The sequence below is a fragment of the Nanorana parkeri genome, unplaced genomic scaffold, assembly GCF_000935625.1.
Source record: "Nanorana parkeri isolate BGI_ZX_2015 unplaced genomic scaffold, ASM93562v1 scaffold1538, whole genome shotgun sequence".
In the NCBI taxonomy this organism is placed as follows: domain Eukaryota; kingdom Metazoa; phylum Chordata; class Amphibia; order Anura; family Dicroglossidae; genus Nanorana; species Nanorana parkeri.
This window is the reverse complement of record NW_017307806.1, coordinates 368429-375009: the sequence shown is the minus strand read 5'-3', so window position 1 is coordinate 375009 and position 6581 is coordinate 368429.

The following is a 6581-nucleotide window of genomic DNA, read 5'->3' as shown; positions in this document are numbered from 1 at the left end:
CACTTAACTTCTCCAAATACTTTGAAAGTGAGTTAATTAGTTTCAAGACCCAGTGGCTCTTCACACATTTAGTTTCACTGATAACAGTTATTTCTATATCAACGAATCCCATATACTTAAAAATATAAAACCCCCATATTAATAATACATACTAATATATTTCAATGGGTACACTCAAACAATATATAATGAATATAGTTTGGATATTATAAAAGTACATGTATAAAATTTTACTTGAAATGAGTCAATAACATAAGCATATAGATGCTGCATATAATAATAACATTATTGCCATTATTATCACTACAATGAATAGTAAGGTTTTATAAGCAACTTTTAAATAAGCCCCACCTTCTATTCATTGAAAGAAAAAAAAAATCTTTAGACATTTCAGTCTCTTGTATATTGTTTTTGATAGAGGCATAAAAGTCATCCATCTTAACCTACATAGGCTGGCACCATCCTTAACTGATGTGCGTCTGAGACCCCCACAATTTAGGACCTGAGAATGTTTATACTAACATTACTAACTCTGCTGTGAGAGTCTTTGTCTCAGAAAGAATAAACTCGCAATGACCTTCTTTGCAAGCAAACAAAATGGCTACCAGTATGCCCATATACAAATCTGTAAAATAATATGAATAGGCCTTTGAAATTGATTATTATTATGGTGATTCTGTGCTGGATCAGTGAAGTGCAAAAAATGTAAGTATCAGTGCTATAACAAATAATTTAGGGGCTGCAGCAAAACTGACCGAGTCAATTGCTATGAAATTTGGAAATATGCCGCACCGACAATAATCAATGTGTAGGTGTTGAAAATGAACTGTGATTAAATCGTGAATATGCAATAAACAAGTGTGAATAATCAACCATACATATAAAATCCCATCATGACAAAACATAAATAGATATTAAAATATATATGTGTTATATGGTATAACGTGTAAATCGGCCCGCCCCTACGCGTTTCGTCGTCTTGACGTCTTCAGGGGGTTGTGCAGGTCTAACACGTCATACCAAAGTTTCTATTTATATCTCACAATCAATTAATCATTCACTTATTGCCTCGCTTCTGGCTGCTTACCACAGCCACTACCTAACTATCCCCAACAGAAGTCTACGGAACTTATTGCTTCTTCGTTTTATATATTATATTCTTTTATTATATATTTTTTACGAACACAGTTCACTGACTATCAACATCTTTTTCACGGTAGCTCGTCACTAACACTGATTCGTTTTTACAGACCCTGTGGGATTAATGATCCAGGGCATCACGGCTTTTTAAATACGAATTTCAAATCACAACTAAAAACTCTATGGATTGTGGAATGTTTTATAACACATATATATTTTAATATCTATTTATGTTTTGTCATGATGGGATTTTATATGTATGGTTGATTATTCACACTTGTTTATTGCATATTCACGATTAAATCACAGTTCATTTTCAACACCTACACATTGATTATTGTCGGCGCGGCATATTTCCAAATTTCTTTGAAAATTGATTCCTTTCTGCCCAATAGTTCTGACATAGCTGGGGACTAGAAACATGCATGCGTCCTATACTCTAGGGGGAGTATGTTTGGGGGAGTCAATGATGGAGAAAGATCTGGGTGTTCTGGTAGATCATAGACTCAATAATAGCATGCAATGTAAAGCTGCAGTTTCTAAAGCAAGCAAAATACTTTCTTGTATTAAGAGGGGTATAGACTCCAGAGACAGAGACATAATCCTGCCCCTGTACAAAGCATTAGTAAGACCTCATCTGGAATATGCAGTTCAGTTTTGGGCACCTGTTCACAAAAAGGATGTTGTGGAACTGGATAAAGTGCAGCGAAGGGCAACCAAACTCATAAGAGGCAGCTCTGCTATGAGGAACGATTAGCTGACCTGAATTTGTTCTCTCTGGAGAAGAGGCGATTAAGGGGGGACATGATCACCATGTATAAATACATAAATGGTCCATATAAAGAACTTGGTGCCAAATTATTTACGTTAAGGTCACTGCAAAGGACAAGGGGGCACTCTTTACGTCTGGAGGAAAAGAGGTTTGACCTTTGCATACGGAAAGGATTCTTCACAGTTAGAGCTGTGAAAATGTGGAATAGACTCCCCCAGGAGCTAGTTCTAGCTAGCTCGGTTAATTGTTTTATTTCTACCTCTTCTACAATCTCAGGAATGCGCATTTGGAGGAATCAAAAATTGGAGAACGGAAGCGCCACTACCTGGCACAATAAATGTGGTGAGGCCTGGTAAGAGGGATAGGTGATGTACTCACCTAGGTAGGTTGATCATTCGCTTTTAGGGCGGCCGTGAGATGGAAAGGAGCAGTTGCTGGAGACGGTCCCTCTTGGGATGGGTGGTGTAGTGGTGTGACCAGGTGAAGCAGATGTAAACACAAAAAATTGAGGTGAGATGAGGAAGGTGAGCACAAGAAAGGAGAGATTTTGTAACTCACCGCGAGGAAAGTGAAGGCTGGCTCTCAACGACGGATGTAGGCTCCTGTGCTGCCTGGGTAGAAGGCTGCAGGATGATCCTCTGGATGGGTGCTGGCGTGGCAGTCCCGCTGGGCGTCCGCAGTGTCCGGCGCTGGGGAGACGCGGTGCTGGAGGGTGGTGCAGATGCCGAGGTGTTGTGATGGCCCCTTGATATGCTTGCTGGCAGGGGGGTGAGGATCCGGAGTGGAGGCGGAGGTGGATGTATGCTGGGACCTCTTGATAGTCCGGCGAGTGTCTTCAGACTGTCGGCTTCCGATGCGGAGGTGTGGAGAGGCAGAGGGGGCAGAGCCCAAAGGTCAGGAAATGTTGGAGAGATGGAGTGTTTGAAACACTCAGTGAGTCCTGGGTTCGTGCTGGCATTTGGAGGAATGATGTTTCCTTATTGCAACAGCCAGAAGTGGTCTCTACACTTACTAATCATCTCTCTGAGTTTTTCGTTTTAAAAGTGGAGTCTGTTGATGATCCCTCTGTAATATGGAATGTCCACAAGGCATTTATGCGTGGCATTCTTATTCAGGAGAACGCTAAGATTAATAGAAAATGGTCGGCTAGACTTTCCGACCTACTACACAATATTAGAGAATTAGACTCCCAAAACAAATCCTTCCCTCACCCCAGCCTTTTACTTAAAAGAGAACTATGGGGTAAGTGTTTTTCCCCATAGTTCTCTTTAGGAGTTTAGTATTCGGGAGGACAAATGCTAAACTCCTCCCGTGACCCAAAGCTCAGTATATCGCGAGCGTCGGCTCGAACTATGAGGATGAGTAATGAACTCACCTTATAGTTCTCCCTTGAGCTGAAAAAGCTTAGACTGGTTCTACGGACCCTTTTGTTGGATAAATACAGCAAATATTATAAACGTCTAACACAAATAAAGCTGGCACCTTTTTGGCCAAACAGCTGAAGGGATACAGAGCTATATCTATAATATCTCATCTTATTGGTCTTTCTGCTGAACAGAAAGTGATTAACCCAGCACATATTGCTGAGCAACAAATTGCGGTCCTGACAGAACAAAAGGCTGGAAGTCATGCAGGGCTTTTTAGGCAATTATAGGACCTTCACAGACATTAAAAATACAGAACATAAAAACATATATGCATACTGATGCTCAGCCTAAACTAAGCATAAACCTTGTATACTCATATACAGAGCCGGGGTGGAACTGGGAAAGGCTGAGAGGCAGGGATGGGAGGGTCTCAGAGGCCAGGAGGTGGAGCTAGCTATGGATGGCAGATGAGAATGGAAGATATTCTTCCGTCCTTGTTAGGGTTGCCACCCGTCCGGGATTCACCCGGACAGTACGGGTTTGGAATCATGTGCCCGTGGGTGAGCCCACCCCTCGCCAGGGCACATAATTCAAACCAGACAATGCCACATTTATTGTGGCGGACTGCGGGCAGCGCTGTCTCCTGTCCCTCGACTCTCCCTCCCCCTGTTTCTCTCCTCAGCGACTGTAGTGGGAGAAAGTGACATCAGGGAGAGAGGGAGCAGAGAGAGACAAATCTTCCTCCGGCAGCCAACCAGCCAGCGCGGTTGTGGAGAGCAGCGCTTTAGTCTGGCAGACAAGTTTAGGACCCTCCTTCTCATCTCAACGACCTGTTATCTCACCTTTGAATAAAAACAGGTATTTATTACATTTTTATCAAATACAATATCAATTGGAAAGGGGAGGGGGATCAGTATTGCACATTAAACATGTCGTCCCCCCCCAAATGCCACAGGTAAGCTGTGACATCTTTTATGTGCAATAGTACACATCAAGAATACAGGCAGGGGAACAAAACCTGACACAATTTCTTTATCGACACAATAGGAAAAGAAGGTTTGGGACACAGATGTTATGTGCTACATTTTAATACCCACACACAAAACAAATACAAGTTATGTCTGGTGTTCTACTTAAGGGCTTGTTTCCACCACCCCACACGTCTACCGCCATGTCCCGTGCCCGGAACGCGAGGGATCACATTCTGGGCACGGACTATATAAAGTCTCCCTGCGCTCAAGGGGCATTGACTTGAATGGCACTGCCACGCCCCCTCCTACCTCAGAACGCAAGGAAACAATTTATATGCAATCCCTTGTGTTCCAGGCATGGGACATTGCGGTAGACGTGCGGGCTGGTGGAAACAGTTAATAAATGCAAGTTAGTAAAATAAAAAAAAATTGCTGGGGGGTAGGGATTTTGGGCTGCAGAGACATACAAAGCCTCTAGGGTTTGCGGTGGAATGTGTGACCGGTTACGTGGTCACACATTTTAACGTAATCCCGCCCAGTTTTACGGTGGTGGAATGTGTGACCACCCATTAGGTCAAGCATTACAACGCTTCGTGAGCTCTTCCAGGGCAGATGGTATGTGCAGAAGAACTGATCTGTCCTGGGACAGCTGATCTGTCCTTAAATGTCACTTCTATCCGACATGGAATGTGAGAATGTGAGACCTATTGCCGGTTACAGATTCCAACCTAGTCACAAACTTTGATAGAACACCGGGTTTTGGAATCCTGTGCTCGTGTGTGTCACAGTTCAGCTGCAGACTTGCAGCTGAGCTGTTAATTGTAGTTCTACAAGTATATACATACCTCTTACCCCTTGTTCTGCAGGCATGCAGGGCTGTGCTGGTGCTTGTAGTCCTCCAGGCATGTGCTCTGAACCTGACTCACACTTGCACCTGTCTGCAAGCTTTAGGCGTCGGCCGACCTCTCCTGCTGTTTCTTATGCAGCTTCTCGGCCAATCAGTGCAGTCCGCTTGTGGCCAATCCTGTGGATCCTCCCTCTTCCTGTCTCTATTTAAACCCAGGGCAGTGAACGGCACGCTGCCCGAGCAACGCTTTCCTAAGCTAGTTGCCGAGTCCCCCATTTGTGATTTACCCTGAATTCCTGGAAGTTTTCCCGTGTACCAAACCTTTGGCTTGTCCTTGGAAATCCCTGTCTACTGGCTGCCCTGTGCTTCCCTTTTGTCCTTGGAAATCCCTGTCCACTGGCTGCCCTGTGCTTCCCTTTTTTTCCTTGGAAATCCCTGTCTACAGTCTATGCTGTACTTTGCTTGGTCCCTGGAAGTCTTCAGCCTGTCCCTAACCTTTGATTTGTACCCTGTACCTGTCAGGTGAGTTGAGTGGACCTAGGGATTGTGACCTGGGGTCAGCACGCAGCCAAGCCCATCTCCACCATCGGGAGCTCTGGTGAACACTAGCTGGCCCTTAGATTCTACATCCTGGGGAACCCCTGCCACCTACTCAGCATACCATGCCACCTACTCAGCATTGCAGCACCCTGCCTTGTATTTGAACTTCCAGCTTTAGCTGACTTCCACTACCTCATTCAGTTCCCCTGCTGGTACTCCAGCTCTGGGAGTCGTCAGCCTACACTGCTTGGACCCTTTTCTCTGAAGGTCCCTGCCAGTGTAGTGGAAAGAGTCCACATACCGGACTCCAGTTCATACCCGTGAGTCCCGATCCGTGACAGTGTGTGAGCCCGAATTGCACCTGGGCACATTATTCACACCGTTCTTGTGGCTCCCTGCTGGTGCCGGCACTGTCACTTGTCGAGTCCCTCCCTCTGTTTTTCTCCTCTGTGGTTGGGACAAGGTGGGAGGAAGGATGTGATTGGCAAAGGGGACATACATACTCATAATAATTTCTCATTGGTTGTTCTGCCCTGTGGCCAGGGTACATCCAGCAGCAGACAAATGCAAACTATCACAGACTGATTAGGGGAAACCAGATGAGCAGATTACAAATCAGCATCAGACTGATTACAATCTAACAGTACTAACTTTACTAAGTACTCCTGCTTAAAGGGTGCTACATATGTAATATGTTCAAAATGGTGCCTTTTTATTATTTTTGGTAGTATACGCCCCTGGGTCTATTACAAGGTCACTGTTTGCTGATACATGCTTGCATTGTATGAGCCACATGTGAAGTTTAAAGCCCCACTCTAGGCGCAACCTATCCTGGCTGATGGTTTTGTTCTTAATTACTTTAAATGGCTAAAAAAAATGGGGGAATTGCACTCACATACACCCACAATTATATGGGGGGGGGGGGGGGGGTTTCTTTCCACTTT